Genomic DNA, 25,103 nt, shown 5'->3' on the forward strand with positions numbered 1-25,103 from the left:
TTAATTTTAATTAGGTCCCATTTGTTTAGTTTTGCTTTTATTTCCAATATTCTGGGAGAAACTAAAGACCTATATATAGAAAACTATAAAACACTGATGAAAGAAATCAAAGAGGACACTAATAGATGGAGAAACATACCATGTTCATGGATCGGAAGAATCAATACAGTGAAAATGAGTATACTACCCAAAGCAATCTATAGGTTCAATGCAATCCCTATCAAGCTACCAACGGTATTTTTCACAGAGCTAGAACAAATAATTTCACAATTTGTATGGAAATATAAAAAACCTCGAATAGCCAAAGCAATCTTGAGAAAGAAGAATGGAACTGGAGGAATCAACCTGCCTGACTTCAGGCTCTACTACCAAGCCACAGTCATCAAGACAGTACGGTACTGGCACAAAGACAGAAATATAGATCAGTGGAACAAAATAGAAGCCCAGAGATAAACCCACGCACCTATGGAACCTCATCTTTGACAAAGGAGGCAAGAATATACAATGGAGAAAAGACAATCTCTTTAACAAGTGGTGCTGGGAAAATTGGTCAACCACTTGTAAAAGAATGAAACTAGAGCACTTTCTAACACCATACACAAAAATAAACTCAAAATGGATTAAAGATCTAAATGTAAGACCAGAAACTATAAAACTCCTAGAAGAGAACATAGGCAAAACACTCTCCGACATAAATCACAGCAGGATCCTCTATGACCCACCTCCCAGAATATTGGAAATAAAAGCAAAACTAAACAAATGGGACCTAATTTACTTTTAAAAGGTTGAAATGTACATGATTTAAGCTGGTTTAAGCTACCCCATGAGGCCAATCTGTTGATCTAGATGCAGTTGCTTTAATTAGAAATTCACACTCCATAGATGGACAGCTATTACTAAAGATGGAAACTCGTATTCCGAGGTGATACTGCAGATTTTCTGTTATTCATACATCTGGAGAACTTATAATTAAAACATCAAATGCCAAAAATGTTTTTTCATTGGTGAAACTAATAGCTTGTTAATCAGAACAACAGTTGCTAGAAGTGGGTTCTCACTGGTAAAATTAATGGCTGTTCATATATGTAGACTGCCTAAAATATCTTAAACACAGATTACAAGAATCTAATGATACTCTTATTCAGGGATAGTGTATGAGACTCAAGTCTAGATGCCTAAACTGTTCTCTGTCCAGCTACTGATTGTGAGATATGATTAACTGGTGCCTAACAGAATCCTGTAACGAGAATATTATTGTTGTCTGCTTCAAGTGAACATTTCATAAAAGGAGTGATCTGAATACCCAAAAACACAGCAACCAAGCTTATCAGACAGGGTACATCATGTTTTATGCCTGTTTGCTAAATAAGAATATTTAATGACTTCGCTGTGTGGAAGAATATTTTATCTGAGATTAGTTCTCATTGTAACTTGGTAGCAACTTGGTACCCATCTACCTCAAGTATTTCTGTGGTTACTATTATCTATCAAAAAGTCCTAAGAGCTGTGAATGACCAAACTGGTGTCAGGTCAGTGTCCATCACTATGATACAAATAGTTGAGATCTGGCATCATGAACACGTCCTAAAACATTTGGATCATAGTCAGGGAAATCAGACACGTGAGCTAGAAAGAGAGTCACATAGAAGTAAAGAAGTCAACTTCAGCAGACAGATGTTTTTCTAGGATTCAAAGCCAAGAAGTTCGATAAGATAAATTCTAACTGATCTACCCTTTTAAAGCATTTCAAAGGGGGCAAGGAGAGATAAATAAATGGTAGGTCTCATTTCAAATTTCATGGCAATGAATGAAAAACAAAAATTACTTTAATGAATATTTTTAATATATAATTGCCTTTATCAGAAGCAAATTCTTAATCACAATATTCATTCCTTATCTCCAGTGGTATTTCAAGGCCCTTCTAACAATATTTAGGACATACCAAACCCCACTCCTGCACTCTTGCCTGGAAAATCCCATGGACGGAGGAGCCTGGTGGGCCACAGTCCATGGGGTTGCTAAGAGTCGGACACAACTGAGCGACTTCACTTTCACTTTTCACTTTCATGCACTGGAGAAGGAAATGGCAACCCACTCCAGTGTTCTTGCCTGGAGAATCCCAGGGACGGGGGAGCCTGGTGGGCTGCCGTCTACAGGGTCACACAGAGTCAGACACGACTGAAGTGACTTAGCAGCAGCAGCAGCAGCATTCCTATCAATAAGTAATTTTCTCTCTAAAGAAACTCCTCAAGGAGATTTTTTCTAAATTACCATGCCAATTTTGCTGCAGTTTTTAAGAAAATGGTGTAGAGAGGACTAAAGGTACATATTAAGTTTTTAAAAATAGAAACCAAGACAAAAGATTTAAAAACACTTTTGAAAGAAGTTACAGGAGTAGCCTACAAGTGCTGCCAAGTGTTAGTCCATCAGTCATGTCCGACTCTTTGCAACCCCAAGGACTGTAGCCCTCAAGGCTCCTCTGTCCACGGAATTCTCCAGGCAAGAACAATGGAGTGGGTAGCCATTTCCTTCTCCAGGGGATCTTCCCAACCCAGAGATTGAACCAGGTCTCCTGCATTGCAGGTGGATTGTTTACCATCTGAGCCACCAGCAAAGGGATAGCCTATAATCTTATGAAAAAAAAAAAGGCATTCAGGGTAATGCAAATTAAAACCACAATGAAGTACCACTTTACACACACTAGAATGGCTAAAGTTAGAATGACAGTACCAATTTTTGAAGATGTGGAACAATTCGAACTTAAATACTGCTAATGGGAATATAAAATGATGTTACATTTGCTGTTTTTCAGTTCCTAAGTCATGTCTGACTCTGTGACCCCATGGATTGCAGCAAACATGGCTTCCCTGTCCTTCACTATCTACCAGAGTTTGTTCAAACTCATGTCCACTGAGTCAGTGATGCCATCCAATCATCTCATCCTGTGTCACCCCCTTCGCCTCTTGCCCTCAATTTTTTCCCAGCATCAGGTCTCTTCCAATGAGTCAACTCTTCATGTCAGGTGGCCAAAGTATTGGAGCTTCAGCTTCAGCATCAGTTCTTCCACTGAATATTCATGGTTGATTTCCTTTGGATTGATTGGTTTGATCTCCTTGCCATCCAAGGCACTCTCAAGAGTTTTCTCCTGTACCACAATTTGAAAGCATCAGTTCTTCAACACTCAGCCTTCTTTATGGTCCAACGTTCACATCCATACATGACTACTGGAAAAATCATAGCTTTGACTATATGGACCTTTATTGGTAAAGTGACAGCTTTGATTTTTAACACACTAAGTTTGTCATAGCTTTCCTTTCAAGGAGCAAGCGTCTTTTAATTTCATGGCTGCAGTCACCGGCCGCAATGATTTTGAAGCCAAAGAAAAGAAAATCTGTCATTGCTTTGACTTTTTCCCCTTCTATTCGCCATGAAGTGATGGGACTGGATGCCATGATCTTAGTTTTTTGAATGTTGAGTTTTAAGCCAGCTTTTTCACTCTCCTCTTTCACCTTCATCAAGAGGCCCGTTAGTTACTCTTCACTTTCTGCCATTAGGGTGGTATCATCTGCACATCTGAGGTTGTTGATATTTTTCCCAGCAAACTTGATTCCAGCTTGTGAATGCTCCAGCCCAGCATTTTGCACGATGCACTCAGCATATGTTAAATAAACAGGGTGACAATATACAGATTTGTCATACTCCTTACCCAATTTTGAACCAGTCAGCTGGTGTATGTAAGGTTCTAACTGTTGCTTCTTTACCTGCATAAATTTTCCTCAGGAGACAGGTAAGGTGGTTTCCATCTCTTTAAGAATTTTCCACAGTATGCTGTGATCCACACAGTCAAATGCTTTAGGGTAGTCAATGAAACAGAAGTAGATGTTTTTCTGAAATTCCCTTGCTTTCTCTAAGATCCAACGAATGTTGGCAATTTGATCTCTGGTTCTTTTGCCTTTTCTAAACCCAGTTTGTACATCTGGAAGTTTTCAGTTCACATAACTGCTGAAGCCTAGCTTGAAGGATTTTGAGCATAACCTTACTAGCATGTGAAACGAGCACAGCTGTTCGGTAGTTTGAACATTCTTTGGCATTATTCTTCTTTGGGATTGGAATGAAAACTGACCTTTCCCAGTCCCATGGCTACTGCCTAGTTTTCCAGTTTTGCTGACATATTGAGTGCAGCATTTTAACAGCATCATCTTTTAGGATTTGAAATAGCTCAGCTGGAATTCCATCACCTCCACTAGTTTTGCTCATTGTAATGTTTCCTAAGGCCCACTTGACTTCACACTCCAGGATGCCTGGCTCTAGGTGAGTGACCACACTATCACGGTTATCTGGGTAATTAAGACCTTTTTTGTACAGTTCTTCCATGTATTTTTGCCATCTCTTCTTAATCTCTTCTGCTTCTGTTAGGTTCTTAGCGTTTCTGTCCTTTATTGTGTCCATCCTTGCATGAAATGTTCCCTTGAAATCTCCAATTTTCTTTAGGTCTCTAGTCTTTTCCCTTCTATTGTTTTCCTCTACTTTTTTGCATTATTCATTGAAGACAGCCTTTTTATCTCTCCTAGCTATTCTATAGAACTCTGCATTCAGTTGGGTTTATCTTTCCCTTTCTCCCTTGCTTTTTGCTTCTTTTCTTTCCTCAGCTATTGTAAAGCCTTTTCAGACAACCCCTATGCCTTCTTGCGTTTCTTTTTCTTTGGGATGGTTTTGGTCACAGCCTCCTGTACAATGTTTTGAACCTCTGTCCATAGTTCTTCAGGCACTCTGCCTACCAGATCTAATCCCTTGAATCTATTCATCACCTTCACTGTATAATTCATAGGGGATTTGATTTAGGTCATACCTGAATGGTCTAGTGGTTTTCCCTACTTTCTTTGAAGTTACATACACTTTCCCTATTACCCTGTCATCCTATTCCTAAGAATATATCCAACAAAAAGTAAAACATGTATCTACAAAAAGACTTATACACAAATATATGTAGCAGTTTTATAATAACCAAAAGCTGGACACAACATGAATGTCAATCAACAGGAGAATGGATAAACAGATTGTGGTATATTCATACAACTGAAAATTACTCAGCAAAAACAAACAAATGAAGTTTGGATATACAAAATAAAATGGATGCATCTTTAAGACGGTTATGCAAAGCAAAAAACAGACACAAGGGGTCATGCTGTATGATTACAGATATATAAAATTCAAGAACAGTTAATAGTAGTCTATCCTGATAGAAATCAGAACAGTGATTACTTGGGATAAAAGGGAGTTGAGTGGAAAGGAGCCCAGAAGGAATAGTGGTTCACAGAAGCATAAACTTATAAAACTTCAAACTGTATACATAAATCTGTGCATTTTACTAAGTACGAACTAAACTTTGCTTTTTAAAAGCAGAGGAGACAGGAGCTGAGGTAGCCAAAAAAAATCTTGACTGGTACAGATCCATGAAAACACTACAAAATAAAGTATTTTGTATAGAATATAATTAAGAACTATGTTGATCTATTAAGTATATACTACAGACCATGCATGAATAGTAAATTATACTGCAACTTAAAGAAACCAAAACTAAAAACATACAAGAAGAAATAGTATAGCTATTCTTGCAAGGAGTTTTAAAATATTAAATATTTTTATCCTTCGTCAGTTTATAAAAAGAAAAAGGCTACAAAGTGTTCCTAAAATCATGAAGGAAAATTCACAGAACTAAAGCCTATTTTTTAATAGAAAGCTTATCTGCCATTTTATTCTATCAGCCAGATTATTTAAAAAGTACTCTGGATTGAGAATAAGGAGAAAAATGACTTAATATCATCATGTCATAAGCCTCTAACTAAGACTTGCTGTAAGTAAAATAAACATAGCAGAATATTCTGGAGTTCTAACATCTCTTGTCTAAAAACTAATAATCCAACTCACTCACACTACCAAGAACATCAAAGCCCAATGAAACTTTCTGCAGTGATGGAAATGTTTAATATCTGCTAACATGTGGTTAATGGTTACTATGATAAACACCAAAGAATTAAGTCCTTCGGTTTCTAATCTACACCTTCTGACAAGTGGATAGTAAGAGACAAAGGACTCCACTGTCAGCAGCACAAAAGCAAGGGAGCTATGACTTCGCTCCTGCTTTTAGGGCCTTTGGTCCCCAGGCTCACAGCATGACTCTGATTTTCTCAGCTGCTTGAAAAGAATGAGAGCACCTGTAGTCAGAAACACACCCTACCTAGCACAGTGCCTAGGACACAACAGGCACTCAGAAAATGCCTGTTTAACAAATTTAACAAATGGAAGGACAGACAAGGTTCAAAGAAAAGGAAATTCTCATTTATGAGTACATCCTAATCTAGGCACTACACACATTATTTCACTTTTCACCACAGTCATATGATATAGGTATTATCACTCTCATTTTAGACTGGAGGCAGTGCCAAGGAAGAATAAGTAACTTACCCAAGGTTACTTGTGACAACAGGGTAAAACAAAACTTTCAACAAATGTATCCCAAATCACTGCATACATAAGAATAACCGCCCTAAAAATGTGGCCTCAAGTAAGCCTATGGAAAAATAATTAAATGGTTCAAGTAAGTGACTTCCAAAAACTGCTTACTTTATATATCTGTCAAGATTAGTATTTTAGCTTTTTTCCCCAAAAAGAAAGAGGCGCAAAAAAACCACCAAAAAAGTCATCATATAAAGAAGATGCTTTACTTGCAGTTTTCCAGGCTCAAGTCCTTTCAAAACTTTGCTTCCTTGGGGAGCTATGACATCACAGAAGAAACACCCTGAGGGATCCAGGAGGAGAGCTGGAAGCTGCAAACCTTTGCAGAAACTTAAGAAAGAAAGTGCAAGGAGATCTAACCAGTCCATCCTAAAGGAGACCAGTTCTGGGTGTTCACTGGAAGGACTGATGCTGAGGCTGAAATTCCAATACTTTGGCCACTTCATGCGAAGAGTTGACTCATTGGAAAAGACCCTGATGCTGGGAGGGGTTGGGGGCAGGAGGAGAAGGAGACGACAGAGGATGAGATGGCTGGATGGCATCACCAACTTGATGCACGTGAGTTTGGGTGAACTCCAGGAATTGGTGATGGACAGGAGAGACAGGCCTGGCATGCTGCGGTTCATGGAGTCGCAAAAAGTCGGACATGACTGAGTGACTGAACTGAACTGAACTGAACTGAAGAAAGAAAGTGGGATGTTCACTGAAAGTCTTCTATTAACCCAGCTGATTGGTCAAAGCACAGGTAACAACATGGATTTCTGATTGGCAGGGGGTGCATAGTCTTGTGGGACTGAGTACTTAACCTGTGAGCTCTGACACTAGCAACAGATAGATACTGTCAGAATTAAGTTGTAGAGCACCCAGCTGGTGTCACAGAATTGCCTGGCATGGGGAAAACCAGAAATGTCAGAAGTGAAGTGTTCAGTGTGAGAGTAAAGGAGATTGCACAGGAGGAAAGACTCTGAAATCTTTTCCCAGTACAATCTATTGGCTATTTGTATATCTTTTTTGGAGAAACGTCTATTCAACTTTTGCCCATTTTTTAATTGGATTGTTTATTTTCAGTTGAGTTGTAGCTACAGACCCCATGGGCTGTAGTCTACTAGGCTCCTCTGTCCATGGGATTTTTCAGGCAATAGTCCCGGAGTGGATTGCCATTTCCTTTTCCAGGGGATCTTCCCAACCCAGGGATCGAACCCGGGTCTCCTGTGTTGTAGACAGACGCTTTACCGTCTGAGCCACCAGGGAAGTCAATTGAGTTGTAGGAGTATTTATATATTCTGGATATATAACACCTAATATTAACTCATTTACCAGATACATGGTTTGCAAATATTTTTCCCATTCCATAGGTTGTCTTTCACTGTATTGATTCTGTCCTTTAATAAGCAGAAGTTTGACATAGTCCTATTTGCCTGTTTTTGCTTTTGTTGCCTGTGCTTTGGCGCAGATCCAAGAAATCACTGCCAACTTCAGTCCCTTATGTTTTCTCATAGGAGTTTTACAGTTTTTGGTCTTACCAAAATTCTGAGCTCATTTTTGTATATGATGTAAGGTAAGAGTCCAGCTTCATTCTTCTGCATGTGAATACCCAGTTTTCCCATCACCATTGTTGAGAGACTATCCTTTCCCTATGGTGCAACCTTGGCACCTTTGTTTAAAAGTATTTGACCATATACATGATGGTTTATTCTGGGGCTCTATTCTGTTCCATTGGTCTATATCTGTCTTTATGCCAGTATAATACTGGTTTGTTGTTTTTTATCTTTTGTTTTTACTGTTTTATCTTTATTTAGATATACTTTATGCACAATAAACTGCACATATTTAAAATCAACTTTGATATCCATATACACAATGAATCAAGATAGATATTTTCATTACCATCTAAAGTTTCTTCTTGTGCCTCTGTAATCCATCCCCCCTTCGACATCCATCCCTAGGCAACCACTTATTTATATTCTGTCACTTAAAACAACTTGAGAATTTTTAGAATTTTATATAAATGGAATCTTAAAATATATGCTTCTTTTTATCAGTATTGTTTCACTCCACCTAATGACTTCAAGGTCCAGACGGTGTGCTGCACTTATCAACAGTTCTTTCCTTTATATTGCTGAATAGTATTATTCCATTGTATGAATATATAACAACTTGATAATCCATTTGCCTGGTAATGGATACTTCTTGGTTTTTAGTTTTTGCCTATTACAAAGAAAGCTGCCTTGAACATTTATGTAGAAGTCTTTGTGTGGACAGGTGTTATCTTTTCTCTTTGGTAAATACCTAAGAGTGGGATCACTGGGACATGTATGTTTAGCTTTTTAAGCAGCTGACCAACTGGTTTCCATCATGGTTGTATCATTTCACACTCCTCAGGACAGTATATGAGAGTTCTAAATGCTCCACATCCTCCTCAACACTTGGTACAGTGAGTTTTTAAAATATTTGCCTTTTTTATTGCTGAGTACCATATTATTTTGATTACTATAGCTTTGCAATATGTTTTGAAATCAAAAGTGTGAAGCCTAAGCTTTGTCTTTCTATATGAATTTTAGGATGCTTTTTCAATTTCTACAAATATGCCATTGGCACTTTGATAGGGATTGCTTTTGGCAGTATGGACATTTTAATAATATTAAGTTTTCCAATTCACAGACAGGGAAAGTCTTTCCATTTATTTGTGTCTTTGCTTTAATTTCTTACAGCCATGTACAACTCTAAGTTTTTAACAGGCCATTGGCTTCAGAAGCAAATTCCTAACTCACCTATCAAATAAAGAAATCTGTTCATTGAATACAATCACTATGAGCCATACTAACTTAATCTACATAGTTCAAAAGCAGGTAGCTAAACAAGGGTATTAATAGAGTCTTATTTCCAAGGGCTAAATTAAGATAAAATACCAATAAGATCAGAATGATAAATCTCTAAACTTTAATAATAAAAACAAAGCCATGAGGTAATCATCTACATTGTAAATGTTGTATTAATGTAGTTAGAGTAACTCCTAGTCTTTATTCTAACATCTAAACATTGACTAGCCACTTCTACCTTCCAAACCCTTTGGTAGAAACTGTGGAGCTTAAGTAAAATTAAAATATTCTTCATAAACAGTTCAGCTAATTGCTCAGAAAACTATTAATAGGTGAAACAAACAGAAGAGGAAAAAATCCCATTTATAACAGTAACAACAAAGATTAATGTACCTAAGAAAAAGGGTTAAAACTTGTTAAAAATGTAAGACATTGTACAGTATGAAATTTTAACACATTAATGAGCTACTGAGACTTGAGCATATTATACCACGTTTGTGGACAGGAGAGCCATCATCCTAAAGATTTTTTTTGTCCAAGTTAATTCATGTAAGCAACCAGCAAGATTTTTTGTTTATTTATGGAATAGGCAAGTTGATCCTAAAATTTATATGGAAAGATATGCAAGAACAAACAGGAATAGCTGGAAAAAAAGTTGGTTTTTTAAAAAATGAGTTCTAAGAAGAAGTTAGCATTATCAGATATTACTCCATTACTAATACAGACTATTCCTAGTACCCAATAGATATATATACAACAGAACAAAAGTTCTGAAATAGACTAGCCACGTACAGGAACTCAACACATGACAAAGATGAAAAATCCAATCGGATGTTGAATAAATAAACAGTATTAGGTAGCCACCTGAAAAAATAAATAAAAGCAATTCCATGACCTCAAAGCGGAATAAATTTCAAATGGAGAAAATATTTAAATGAAATGAAAACAGAAAATATATAAGAAAACAGGATTTCCACTGCTAGCCAAGATAGAATAACAGAGACCTGATTTACCATTCCTCCTTTAAAAAATTGTTTTAATCAGACAAAATACATTAAATAATGGTTTTCAGGACTCTGGATATCAGGCAATGGAAGGCAGCAATCCCCAAGACACAGTAAATTAAAAAAAAATCAGCCGTACAATTACCCCCAGTTTATGGCTACTGCACAGAAAGGATAAACCAAGGCAGAACCCATCAGACACCGAGCTGTGATGAAACTGAATCCAAGGAACTAAGCAGCAAAAGTTCACAGTACAGAGTACCAGAGAAGGAGGCTGCAAAGACAGGGAACCTGTGCGTGTCTGCCCAGTCATGTCGGACTCTTTGCGACCCCATGGACTGTAGCCTACCAGTCTCCTCTGTTTATGGAATTTTCCAAGCAGGAATACTGGAGCGGGTTGCCATTTCCTATTCTAGGGGATCTTCCCAACCCAGGGATCAAAGCCAAGCTTTACTACTGAGCTACCTGGGAAGTCTGAGGGAATCTCAGAGATCTGTAAAAACTCTCCAATACTTGAGAGTACAGAACACACATGTTAGGACACTACTGAAGTCCATCTGAAAGGATTACAGCAAACAGCATCTGGCATTCATACAAGCTGTGAGAGTACTTGTCTTCCCAGGCCATTCTGTGAAAATTTCTAAGTTGCACAGGCCACTGGGTAAGACTCAGGAAGGTCCTGCCTCAATAATGAATAATTCGTTCTCAACTGAGCACTGATCCAGTCCCACTTAATAAATCATAAAAGCAAGAACTGAAAGTATGAAATTAGTAACTTTACTGCATTCCTGAACAAAACTCAGTAAGATTTATAAAAATACAAAAATATTCAGCAGCCACTGATGCAAAATTTAGCATCCAATCAAAGACTGCCAGGCATGCTAGGAACCAGAAAAATATGACCCATTAAGAAGGAACTAATCAATCAATCAAAACTGACCTAGAACTGAGGGTCAAGTTAGAATTAGCAGAAAAAAAATTAAAAGTTATCATAACAGCGTTCGTATGTTCAGTAAGTAGATGAAAATATATGTCCACATAAGCTTACACACGCACGTGTACACATATGTTTAGTGTGATCTAGTTATACAATGGAATATTTTTCAGCCATAAAAAGAAATGAAGTATGGTACATGCTACAAGATGGATGAACCTCACAAACATCATGCTAAGTAAAACAAACTAGTCATATCACTAATAGCATAATCCTGTTTCTATGAAATACCCAAAATCTACAATGACGGAAAGTAGATTAGTGGTTACCCAGGGCTGGAATGAAGAAGGTGAAAGGAATGGGAAGTCATTGCTATTAGGTACAAGGTTTCTTTCTTGAGTAACAAAAATGTTCTAAAATTAGATTATGAGAATAGTCATACAACTCTGTAAAAATACTATTTATCCCCCAAAATAATATTTTAAAAAAATATTTAGTATTTAAATACTACATAAAATGTACAGGAGAAGGCAATGGCACGCCACTCCAGTACTCTTGCTTGGAAAAATCCCATGGACGGAGGAGCCTGTTAGGCTGCAGTCCATGGGGTCGCTAAGAGTCGGACACGACTGAGCGACTGAGCGATTTCACTTTTCACTTTCATGCATTGGAGAAGGAAATGGCAACCCACTCCAGTGTTCTTGCCTGGAAAATCCCAGGGACGGGGGAGCCTGGTGGGCTGCTGTCTATGGGGTTGCACAGAGTTGGACACGACTGAAGGGGAAATGTGCTACAAAAAATAAACCACTGAAATGTACACTTTAAATGACTGGATTATATGGTATGTGAATTATATCTCAAAGTGCTTTTATCTTTTAAATAGAGCAAAAAAAAAAAAGACACAGAGGCTACAAAAAAAGGTTTAAATTGAGCTTTTCTAAAAATGAAAACTACAATCTATGAGATAAAATTACATTGGATTTGATTAATGGCTGATAAAAAAAATAGGAAAATATTAGTGAATTTTAAGGTATAGCAGTAAACCTATCCAAATGAAAGTGAGAGGGGAAAAAAAAAATCCAAAAAAACTGAACCATCAGTGAGCTCTTGGGCAGCTTAAAATGGCCTAATATATATATATATTTTAAAGGCTTAATATATAAGTAATTGTATATTAAGGAAGGGGAGCAGGCAGAAAAAAATATTTAAAGAAATAATAGTTGAAAGTTTCCTAAATTGATAAACTCTTTAAACTGACAGATACAAGAAATTCAAAGAGTCTTAAGTACAAAGTGAAGGAAAATATGCCATAATCAAATTCTCAAAACCAGTGATAAAGAGAAAATCTTAAAAGCAGCCAGAGGAAAAAGAATGCATTACATCAGAGAAACAAAGATAAGGATATCAGATTCCTTGTAGGAACCAATGTAAGTGACAAGACAACAGAACAAGGTCTTTAAAACTGCAGAAAGAAAAAAGAGAAAGGCCAACCTTGAATCCCATACTAAGCAAAAACCTTTCAAAAGTAAAGGCATTTTTAAACACTCAAAAGATAAAAGAGATCTGAACTATAAGAAATGTTAAAAAAAAAAAATCCTTCAGGCAGAAGGAAAATGATACCTTTTGGAATTCTGGCTCTACACAAAGGAATGAAGAGCACTAGCAATGGAAACCACATGGTAAATACATAAGATTTTTCTCAATTATATCTCTTTAATAGCTGATTGTTTTAACAAAAGTAAAAACAATGTATCATGGGGTTTATAATATACATGTAAGTAAAATGCTTAAGAACAGCAGCATACAGCCCAGGGTGGGAGAAATTAAACACCTAACAATTACTTAATCACTTTGTTGAGATAAAGTTATGACTTAAAATCCAGAAGCCATAAGAGGAACAAGTAGCCGATTCCCTTACAGATTTTGTGTGGCAAAACACATCACAATCACAACTCTAAGATAATCAAACGGCAAATGACAAACAGAAAACACATTTGTAAATCATCACAGATAATAATTTCCTAGTAATATACATGGGGTTCCTGGAACCAATCCCCAATGGATACTAAGGGACAACAGTATTTACCTCTCCATAATATCAAGTCCTAACTGGTTAGGACTCCATGCTTTCCCTGCCAAGGATCCAGATTCAATCCCTGGTCAGAGAACTGGGATCCCACAAGATGTGCGGCGGGGCCAAAAATAATACAAAACAAACCAAATAAACCAAGTTTTAAAAACTATGAAAAGGTACTTTATGAAGGGACAAAGGGGATGAAGAGGGGTTATTCTAAATAGAGCTTATATTTACAACCTAGAAACCATGATAGGAATCCATGGCTTACAACCTATAAATATTTCTACCAATTTTATGAAAATTAATGTACATTTTCCTCAGTAGAGGAGCCACAAAGAAATACATTATTATATATTCATATACTGAAATAATATACATCCTCTAAGACATATTTGAAAGCAAAAGTGAAAGTCAGTCTTGTCTGACTCTTTGCAACCCCATGGGCTGTATAATCCATGGAATTCTCCAGGCCAGAATATTGGAGTGGGTAGCCTTTCCCTTCTCCAGGGTATCTTCCCAACCCAGGAATCCAACAGGGATCTCCTGCATTGCAGGTGGATTCTTTACCAACTGAGCTATCAGGGAAGACATATTTAGACACATACTTATTTTTAGGACAATGAAAGATTCTGCTGTAACATAAGTGGAAAAAAGTAATGATAAAATTATTTCATGTTTATCTTATTCATATGAAAATATATCTCTTTACAGAGATACAAATATACACTGAACAATCTAATAGGCTAACTGTGGTAGTCATTAATGTTGTTCACCTAAAAGGCACCTTCCTGTCTCTCTGTGGTTGGGTGGGACCAAGCAATAATTCTAGCCAATGAACTATAATGAAAATGGGTATTTAATTGTTGATCAAGACACTCCACAGCATTCTTGTCCCCTCTGGCACAGAGACCAGCTGTATTAGAGACTGTTCTGCTTATAAGCCTCGGTTCCCAAACAATTACAATAAGCAGAAACCCTTGCCAATCCACCATGGCTGTGAAACAGAAAGAAGAATTAAATCTTTCTTTTAAACTAAGGGCTTCGGTCCTGGCTCAGCTGGTAAAGACTCTGCCTACAATGCAGGAGAAAGTGAAAGTGAAAGTGAAGTCGTTCAGTCCTGTCTGACTCTTTGCGACCCCATGGACTGTAGCCTACCAGGCTCCTCCCTCCATGGGATTCTCCAGGCAAGAGTACTGGAGTGGGTGGCCATTTCCTTCTCCAGGGGATCTTGCAGGAGACCTGGGTTCAATTCCAGGGTTAGGAAGATCCTCTGGAGAAGGGAACAGCTACCCACTCCAGTATTCCAGTATTCTGGCCTGGAGAATTCGATGGACTACACAGTCCACGGGGTCACAAAGAACCCAACATGACTCAGTGACTTTCACTGTCACTTTAAACGGCTGAGATTGAGAAGGAGCTTATTACTACAGTATGCTGCTAAGTTGCTTCAGTCGTATTCGACTCTGTTGCGACCCCATGGACTGCAGCCTACCAGGCTTCTCCGTCCATGGGATTCTCCAGGCAAGAACACTGGAGTGGGGTGCCATTTCCTTCTCCAATGCATGAAAGTGGAAAGTGAAAGTGAAGTCGCTCAGTCGTGTCTGACTCTTAGCGACCCCATGGACTGCAGCCTACCAGGCTCCTCCATCCATGGGATTTTCCGGGCAACAGTACTGGAGTGGGGTGCCATTGCCTTCTCCCTTACTACAGTATAACCAAGCCTAAACTAACTGATAGAGACCACTCATGCTAGTAAAATCACTGATCTTTTTCTTTTCTTTATGTGATGTCTTTTTAAAAACGAGCACCTATATCTTAAGAGACTTTATTTGGAGGTGGAGGACAGACACGGGTTTTAGCATGGGCCTTAGCATGAAGCAGACACTGACTTAACTCAGAGGCTTTTATCATCACATCTTAATTTAGAGCAGCTTGAAAGCATGACCAACTAGGATCTTCCAGTTTGCTTTGTTCCAATTCTGTGCTCACTGAGCAACCTAAGAACAGTAAAGAAAAAAAAAAAAAAGGCAAGGTACAGATCAGTGGGAATAATGGACCATAATTTGCATGCGAGGATACAAACATACATACATCTGCACACACAAACATACATATATTTGTAAACACATAGAAAACCTCTGGTAAGTCATAGAGGAGGTCAAGCTTCGCCAACTGATCCTGAAGAGGGGAAATAAGCCACTAGGTGACAGATGAGAGTGGGAATCTTACTCTCTGCTGTTTATTCTTTTGTAGCTTTTAAATTGTGAACCATGTGCATGTATTATCTATTCAAAAAATAAAAAAAGGAAAAACAGGCAACTCTAGGTGAAGAGTATACTGAGTGCCGTTTAGTGGGCCATATTTCTTTTTTTTTTTTTTTCTTTTTTCCTTTTTATTTATCTGTTTTGAGAATAATCAGCCCTGGAGAAATAAGTGTCCTGATTGACTGACCGCTGTCACAAGGAGAGGGTCGTAAATTGTCAGCAGGCCCCCCTGGCCAGAAGATGATTTAACACCCCTAAGACCTCTGTATACATTTGTCTGAAGCACCTGACTTTAATAAAAGTCAGGACTGCTGTCCCCATGTGACTTTTGTATAACATTTCAGTGTATAAAAACAGACACTGGAAAATAAAGAATTGGGATCAGTTTCTCGAAATACTGGTCTCCCCATGTCGCTCTCTCTCTCACTCTGGTTGAGTCTCCATCTGGAGCGTGGAACCCACCATGCTTACTAATTATGCCTGGGCTTCTAAGATCCGACCGGGGAGGCCTCAGTGTCTCCTCTCCTTCGGGAGAACGGAAGGACGCCTGCGGCCTATGTAAGTGGTGCAAACTTCTTGTCTTGAAGTTTTATTGGTCTCCCGCGTAAACCAAGCTACTCAGCCTCTTTTCTCCACTGAATTTTCCTACTGAGCTATCCTCATCCTATTACTCTTTATATCTTTGATAAAATATTTAAATAAATAGGTCGCCGACGCCGTCCCCGCTTCGAATACCCTGGATCAGCCGGGGCAGGACCCCGGCAGGTGGCGCCCGATACAGGGACGATTCGAAGGTAGGTCCCCAACCCTTTCCCCCAGTGTTGAATTTTAGGGACGGATAGGACCCCACTCAGGGTGCCGCGGACCCCCCTGTAGGATAGACAGGGCGAGTAGGAGTGGGAAGTGTTGAAAGTGTTAAAGAGTTAGAGAGAAAAAACGGTTTCTGAAGTTAAAAGGCCAAAGAAAAGCCTGATCTTTTGAAAGCTAAAAGCTTTATCTTCTATTATATTTAACTTTCTGACATGGATAACACTGAAACTAAGAATGGCAACTCTTTATACAAGTAATCTTGAAACTGTTAAAGAGGCTACTGTTAATTTAGATACTTGGGTGAAGGTAAAAAACAACTAAAAACTTATCCTATAAATATGATTAAAAATGTTCTGGACCCTCATCATGAGGCTGTGGGATGACCTATGGGAGAGGCTATAGCGGTGGATGGTAGTGGGTCTCCACCTTCTGCGCAGATCATATTTTCTGCCATTGACAAGGAAGAGGAGGGACACTGTGCTCTACCTCCCGAGGAGTGAGAGGGCTTACAGGACGCTGCGGCCGGGCGCCCTGGCGAGCCCCCTCTCCCTCTACACAAACCTTTAAAAATTTGTCCAACAATTTCTGATTTAAGGCAACTACTCCACCTCCGCTTGCACCTCCCAGGGCCTAAAAATTCCCCAGTTTACATCCAAAGTCTCCCAGAGCATTGCCTAAAGCTGAAAAAGATAAAAAAGATTTCTCTTAAACAAAGGAGCTTTTAAAAAATACACAATATACAGAGCCTGCTCCTTGCAGAAAACCCCCTCAGGGGGGCCTCACCCAAGCAAAAAATAAAAATAAAAAATAAAAAAGTGAAAAAGAAAAAAAGAAAATAGAGAAAGATCTAAAGATAGAGAAAAAGCTAAAGAGTGAAAAGGAGAGAGGAACGGAGGAGGAAGGAATCAGGGAATGCAGCAAGATAGAAAAAGGAAAAAAGGAAGTTAGAAAAAGAGATACAGAGAGAAAGAGAGGGAGGAGGAAAGAAAAAGTTAGAGAGAAAGAGGGTAAAGGAAAAGAAACGAAAGAAAGAGAAAGTAGTAAGGCGAAAGTAAGGAAGAAGGGAGAATGAAAGAGGGAAACAAGAAGGAAATGATAGAAAGTAAAAGAGAAGAGAAGAGGAAGGAAAAAAGATAGAGTGAGGGAAAGAAAACTTGAGAAAGATTTAAAGAGAAGAAGTAAGAAAAAATCAGCAGAGGAGAGGAGAGGACTTACAGGACACTGTGGCCAGACGCCCTGGCGAGCTACCTCCCCCTCTGCGCAAACTTTTAAAAAAAAAAAAAAAAAACTTATCCACCACTTTCTGATTTGGGGCGATAGCTGCCGCCTCCGTTTGCGCCTTCCAGGGCCCAAGAGTTCCCCACTTTGCCCCCAAAGCCTCTCAAAGTGTTGCCTAAGCCTGAAAAAGATCTGGGCCATATTTCAAAACCAGAAAGCCTAACAAAGGGGCTTGCATGGACCAATGATAAACATGTCAGGAACCTAGGATCAGGAATGCACCTCAAGTACAAGGAACAGGAGTACATAGGGCAGGACAGATCCGCAGCACTAGTTCTTCTAATAGGTTCTAAAAGCTGCCCACTCATATTCAGGAAAATGATGAAAAATTATCTCTAATGTCTCCAAAGTTAAGGCTTTTAATAATGAATCTTGATCTTCTGTGAAAGCTTCAGCATTGTTAAATTCCACCTCTTAACAAGATTCCCATCCCCCCACTGTCCCCCCCCCAACAGACTGAATTACTGTTTCCAAAGAAAATGAAAATGAGCTATGCAAAGCTTTATTTATATGTGAAAAGCATCCAAAAGTAGGAAAAGAACTCTTATTTACACTACATAAGGTAAACTGTAATTTCCCCTACTTTGTATCTGTGTAACACTTTGTATACACATTATACAGTGATGTTAAACTCTTGAGCAATCATTAATAAATCAATAGGTTTATTTATCTTGAACCATTCACAAGAGTACCTAACACTCGCTACCTGGCTTTACTAGAAATAAATGACATATGGTAGCTGACTTCATAGGCACAAACTCCATTTAGACGAGGATGAGGAGTTCCTGGAAATGGCACTTGCACAGAATCCGCAGCATCCAAGGAGATCAGATCTGGCTTTCTACATCTACAATGGCTCAGCTCCTTCCAATCTCATCACATTCACTGAAGTCAGGACTGTCTCTGGTCCTAATTTTTCTAGATGCTAACTGCACAACTGTCTCTGGTCCTAATTTTTCTAGATGCTAACTGCACAACTGGGAGTTAAACCTCCAAGGTACAGTGCTCTTTATTAAGCTTTTCATTAATTCAAAGAACTTCCAACTATCCTTTTTTTTTTTTTCTAATTTTATTTTATTTTTAAACTTTACATAATTGTATTAGTTTTGCCAAATATCAAAATGAATCCGCCACAGGTATACATGTGTTCCCCATCCCGAACCCTCCTCCCTCCTCCCTCCCCAAACCATCCCTCTGGGCCGTCCCAGTGCACCAGCCCCAAGCATCAAGCATCCAGCATCGTGCATCGAACCTGGACTGGCAACTCGTTTCCTACATGATATTTTACATGTTTCAATGCCACTCTCCCAAATCTTCCCACCCTCTCCCTCTCCCACAGAGTCCATAAGACTGTTCTATACATCAGTGTCTCTTTTGCTGTCTTGTACACCGGGTTATTGTTACCATCTTTCTAAATTCCATATATATGCGTTAGTATACTGTATTTATGTTTTTCCTTCTGGCTTACTTCACTCTGTATAATAGGCTCCAGTTTCATCCACCTCATTAGAACTGATTCAAATGTATTCTTTTTAATGGCTGAGTAATACTCCATTGTGTATATGTACCATAGCTTTCTTATCCATTTATCTGCTGATGGACATCTAGGTTGCTTCCATGTCCTGGCTATTATAAACAGTGCTGCGATGAACATTGGGGTACACGTGTCTCTTTCCCTTCTGGTTTCCTCAGTGTGTATGCCCAGCAGTGGGATTGCTGGATCATAAGGCAGTTCTATTTCCAGTTTTTTAAGGAATCTCCACACTGTTCTCCATAGTGGCTGTACTAGTTTGCATTCCCACCAACAGTGTATGAGGGTTCCCTTTTCTCCACACCCTCTCCAGCATTTATTATTTGTAGACTTTTGGATCGCAGCCATTCTGACTGGTCCAACTATCCTTAATTACACACAAATCTTTACACCTTGTTTCCTTAAACAATTCCTTGCAAAGGCCTCTTTAAGCTTGCATCTTACAGCTTAGTACTTTCCTGTTGGGTCTTTCTAACACACTCTGTCATAGCACTCTGTCATAATGCTTGCCTTTTCTCAACATTTGCAATCAAAATTGCCCCACCAGGACAAAGCAGTGACAATAACACATTCAACTCAGATAATGGTTGAGGGCTAAGTAGCTAAGAATACACTAGTAGCACTAAGCGCACGCAGAAAAAAATTTAACTATACCATAACCAACTGCAGGGGTCACCCGCCTATTCTCCCCTTCTCAGCACATAATCTAATGATACCAACATTCTTTCAGGACCTTCTCCCACCTGCAGAGCCCATCTGGGCTGCTCTCACAGCACTTCAAAATTATCACTCACCCTCTGAGCTACTAATGTACAAATATCCCTCAGCTCCCTCCACCCTCACTTGTTCTATAGTGGCTCCCAGATTTCCGGTGGGCTCGAACTTCAGCTACCACAACAGAAACTTGCTTGACAATGAACTGTCTATGGCCTGCACCTCCTGACCCTCTCACTTACCTATTCACTCTACTTTGACAACTGCCTGGGACCATCTCCTAAAGAAAGTACTTGCCTTGGAATCCTTAACTCAGTCTGTTTGCAGGGTACAGGTACAAGAAACAAGACACTGACTGCAGTTTCATGTATGCCTATTTATAACTAGTAAAAGCTTTGATGACAACAACAAAGCAGTACTACATATGGCTAAGTTAAATGGGTTGTGTAAAAGGTACACCAAAATTTGGCATTATTTAAAAATTGCTTTTGAGGCAAAAAGGGCTTCCCTGATAGCTCAGCTGGTAAAGAATGTGCCTGCAGTTCGATTCCTGATTCAGGAAGATCCGCTGGAGAAGGTATAGGCTACGCACTCCAGTATTCTTGGGCTTCCCTTGTGGCTCAGCTGGTAAAGAATCCACCTGCAATGAGGGAGACCTGGGTTCGATCCCTGGGTTGGGAAGATGCCTTGGAGATGGGAAAGGCTACCCACCCTAGTATCCTGGCCTGGAGAATTCCATGGACTGTAGAGTCCATGGGGTTGCAAAGAGTCGGACACAACTGAGAAACTTTCACTTTCACTTTGTGGCATAAAACAACAAAATTTATTAATCCTATTCATAAATCTTTATGTTAGAATAATACTCATTTTTTTGAAATAATTTTAAAATACCATCCTTAATCCAAAGCATGGATTTTTTAAAATCCAAGTTTATTGCTTAGCCTTTGGAATATTTAACATTTTTATTTTAGAAATTCCCAAAAGTATTTTAAAAAAAAATCCTTTAGCACTGAGCCTGGTAATGGTTGTTTTTTGAATCTATTAATTTAGCCTCTAAAAATGTATTTGTTCAAAATAATCTGAGTAGGTCCTATTAAATAATGCTTTAAGGTTTATCTCCCTTTTCCTGCCCTCTTGAGTAAGACAGATTTCATTAAATAAAGTATTTTTCCATTTTGGAGCAAAGTTGTTTTCACTCAAATTAACTGCAGTGTCTTGACATTTGTTACTATTGGAAAATAAGAGCAGGACACAAGGGGGAGGGAAGAAGAGGATATTTTCCCCATGCCGGAATAGAAACTATCTCCAGTCCCAGCAATCATCCTATATACACACAAACGTCACCAGAGTAGTGGCAATGGTACTGTCAGGAGGAAGGAGAAAGCAGACTTCTGTGTGTTACTATGATCAAGAACAGTTCCTGTGGGTTCAGCATGGGAATATTAGAGAGTCTTTTATAACACAGCTCACACCTCTTTTCCAAGTATCCTACTATTTCAGAGGCATCTGTCTTTGAGTGTCCATGGCATTCACAGATAAGTCCTCCATGCAATACAGATGATATAGAGAGATACTCATATATAGATATAGATATCACCAAGTTCCGTGTACTAATGTCACTTCCCAGAGATCCGGGGTCAACTATGAAATCTCTATCACAGCTCTTGCAGGACCCATTGCAAGGAAGAAAATATAAAATGCACTCAAACATATCCTGAGTGGATTTTTACTTCAAGCCTTTTTAGTCACAATAGTTTAAAACTAGACTTTGTGTTAGATTTCCAGTTCAAGATGGCAGAGTAGAAGGATGTGTGCTCATCTCCTGCTGCGAAAGCACCAAATTTGCAACTAGCTGTTGAACAACCATTGACAGGAGGACACTGGAACCCACCAAAAAAAGATACCCCACGTCCAAAGACAAATTAGAAGCTACAACAAGACAGTTAGGAGGGGCACAATCATGATAAAATCAAATCCCATATCTGCTGGGTGGGCAACCCACAAATTAGAGAACAATAATGCCAAAGAAGTTCTCCCACTGCTGTGAACATTCTAAGCCCCACATCTGGCTTCTCAGCCTGGGAACAACAAAGGGAAGGGGGATCCCCAGGGAATCTGAAGGCTAGCAGGATTCGATTACAGGACTTCCACAGGACTAGGGGAAACAGAGATTCCACTCTCGGAAGGCACAAACAAAATCTTACATGCACCAAGACCCAGGGGAGTGGAGCAGTGACCCCACAGGAGACTGAACCAGACCTACCTGCTAGTGCTGGAGGGTCTCCTGTGGAGGCATCAGTCAGCAGTGGCTCACTGTGGGGACAGGCTCATTGGAAGCAGTAGTCCTGGAAGGGGCCCCTTGGCATAAGTCCTCTTGGAGGTCCCCGCTAACCCTACCATAGAGCCCTACCCCAGGGCTGGGTTGCTTCAGGCCAAACAACTAACAGAGAGGGAGCACAACCCCACCCATCAGCAGACAACTGGATTAAAGTTTTACCAGAGCAAGACCCAGTTTTTCCATCTGCCAGTCCCTCCCATCAGGGAGCTGATACAACCCTCTTAGCCTCCTCCATCAGAGGGCAGACAGAAGAAGCAAGAAGAACCACAATCCCACAGCTAGAACAAAAACCACATTACAGAAACTTAAGCAGAATGAAAAAGCAAAAAGTTATGTGTCAGATGAAGGAACACAAGAAAACCCCAGAAAAACAACTAAATGTAGTGGAGATAGGTAACCTTCCAGAAAAAGAACTTAGAATAATGATAGTGAAGATGATTCAGGATCTTGGGAAAACAATGGAGAAGGTGCAAGAAATGTTTACCAAAGACCTAGAAGAACTAAAGAACAAACAAACAGATGAATAATACACTAGAAGAAATCAACAGCAGAATAATTGAGGCAGAAGCACAGATAAATGACCTGGAGGACAGAATGGTCGAAATCACTGCTGCAGAACAGAATATAGAAAAAAGAATGAAAAAAATGAAGACAGCCTGAGAGACATCCGGGACAACATTAAATATACCAACATTCACATTACAGGGGCCTAAGAAGGAGAAGAGAAAGAAAAAGGACCTGAGAAAATATTGAAGAGATAGCAGCTGAAAACTTCCCGAACATGGGAAAGGAAATAACCAAGTCCAAGAAGCACAGAGAGTTCCAGGCAGGATAAACCCAAGGAGGAACACCCCAAGACATAAACTGACAAATCAAATGGACAAAAATTAAAGGCAGATAAAATATTAAAAACAACAAGGGAAAAACGACAAATAACATACAAGGGAACTCCCATAAGGTTATTGACTGATACCTCAACAGAAACTCTACAAACTAGAAGGGAATGGCGTGATATATTTAAAGTGATGAAAGAGAAGAACTTACAATCAAGAATATTCTACTCAGCAAGACTCTTGTTCAGATCTGATGGAGAAATCAAAAGCTTTACAGACAAGCAAAAGTTAACTGAATTCAGCACCGCAAACCCAGCTTTACAACAAATACTAAAGGAACTTCTCTAGGCAGGAAATACAAGACAAGGAAAAAAATACAAGACAAAAAAAAAAGACCTACACAAAATAAGTCCAAAACAATTTAAAATGGTAATAGGATTATACATATTGATAATTACCTTAAATGTAAATGAATTAAATGCAGGAACCAAAAGACATAGACTGGCTGGGCAGATGAAAATACCTGCATGTATGCACTTCTACTTACCACATCACTCTACTTAATCCCCCAAACTGTATGTGACTATTTTATACTACTAGGTTAATCATGTTTCCATTATGGCTTGCAATTATAATGATCTTGATCATTATTGCCACTATAATGATTTTATTTTTTGTGAAGCTATTGATTGTGAAAACTGATAAATGTCTTCTACTATTGTGATTTTTGCTTAATGCAATAACTATCATGATTGGTCAATAGAAAAATAATAGAATTCTGTATCACAAAAACTATCATTTAATAGAAAAACCTGTTAATTACTTTTTAAAATCCAGATGCAAATCAGACTTATCTTGGAACTTTTTGAAAAATACAAATGCCCCGGTACTGTTTTTCTTCAAAGCCCCAGATGTGTTTCTAAGAAGCAGCCATGTTTAAAAACACCCGGACTATAGGATGATCTTTTATCTAGTTAGTTTCATTTTTTCTACTTCATATTCAGTGCTCCCATTTCATTTAGTTTATGTTTTCCGATCTGTCCGTTTCTTTTTTTTTTTTTTAATTTTCTTTATGTATGTAAATATAGAAAATATGTATATATTTTTTAAAACATATGAATTTTTGCTAGCTAAAATGTTTATTATACTTTGATTCCACTTATTTGACTCAGTGTAAATAGAATGCTATATTTAAAATTTATATTCACTCAAAATTTTTATATACTTCCATGTATTTTGGCATCTAGTATTGCTGCTAAAAGTCTAGAAAGTTTTCTGTCTTAGTGATTAAAAAAAAAACTGAATGACCCTTGAAACTTCTAATCCAATTCTGAGAATATAAAGAAATATTATGCTGTAAAAAAAAAAAGAAAAGAAAATTAATATGTAATACAGCATTATTAACTAAAGTACAGATTTTGCTCAAATCTCACAAAATTTTATGCCAGTGTACATTATTTGTTTTCATACATTACTCAAGACTCCACATTGTATTTAATTACATTGATCAGCTTCAGATGCATGCAACAAATTCTGGTAAATTCTCTTTTTATTTTTATTCTATTACAAACATTTTCCAATTTTCCTTGTTATGGCTTCTTAGATATACCCCTCATTTTAAAAGCAGACATTTAATTTCCAAATACATGGGAGTTTTAAAAATATCTTTGATATTAACTTTTCATTTTTGATACTAATTTCTCATTTAAATGCTCTCTTCTCTGCAATCACTTTCTGTGTTTTTGCAGTCTTCTAACTTTATTGAGACTTTCAATGGCTAAGCCACTCTTCTGGTAAATGTCACACTGCACTTGAAAATATGTGGGTCATTTTCAAGTATCTTTTGATACTGATCTCTAACATAATTCCACAGTAATAAGAAAACACTGTGTGTATAATTTAAATACCTTTAGAGCATGAAATTTCTGCACCTGGTTTTATGTCTTTGGATATGTTCCAGTGTCTCTTAGCTTATAGTCTATGGG

At 38.4% G+C, this 25,103-nt stretch overlaps 1 protein-coding gene and 1 non-coding gene across 16 annotated transcripts in view; both read right to left on the bottom strand.

Moving 5' to 3' along the window:
- Positions 1–25,103, bottom strand: part of CDC14B (cell division cycle 14B) — a 162,396-nt gene that overhangs the window by 125,779 nt on the left and 11,514 nt on the right. The gene's annotated exons all lie outside the window — the stretch shown is intronic.
- Positions 7,696–7,767, bottom strand: TRNAC-ACA (transfer RNA cysteine (anticodon ACA)). The gene has a single exon. It is a non-coding gene; the product is annotated as a tRNA-Cys (tRNA).

Source organism: Bos javanicus, chromosome 8 (genome assembly GCF_032452875.1).
Source record: "Bos javanicus breed banteng chromosome 8, ARS-OSU_banteng_1.0, whole genome shotgun sequence".
Taxonomy (NCBI): Eukaryota; Metazoa; Chordata; class Mammalia; order Artiodactyla; family Bovidae; genus Bos; species Bos javanicus.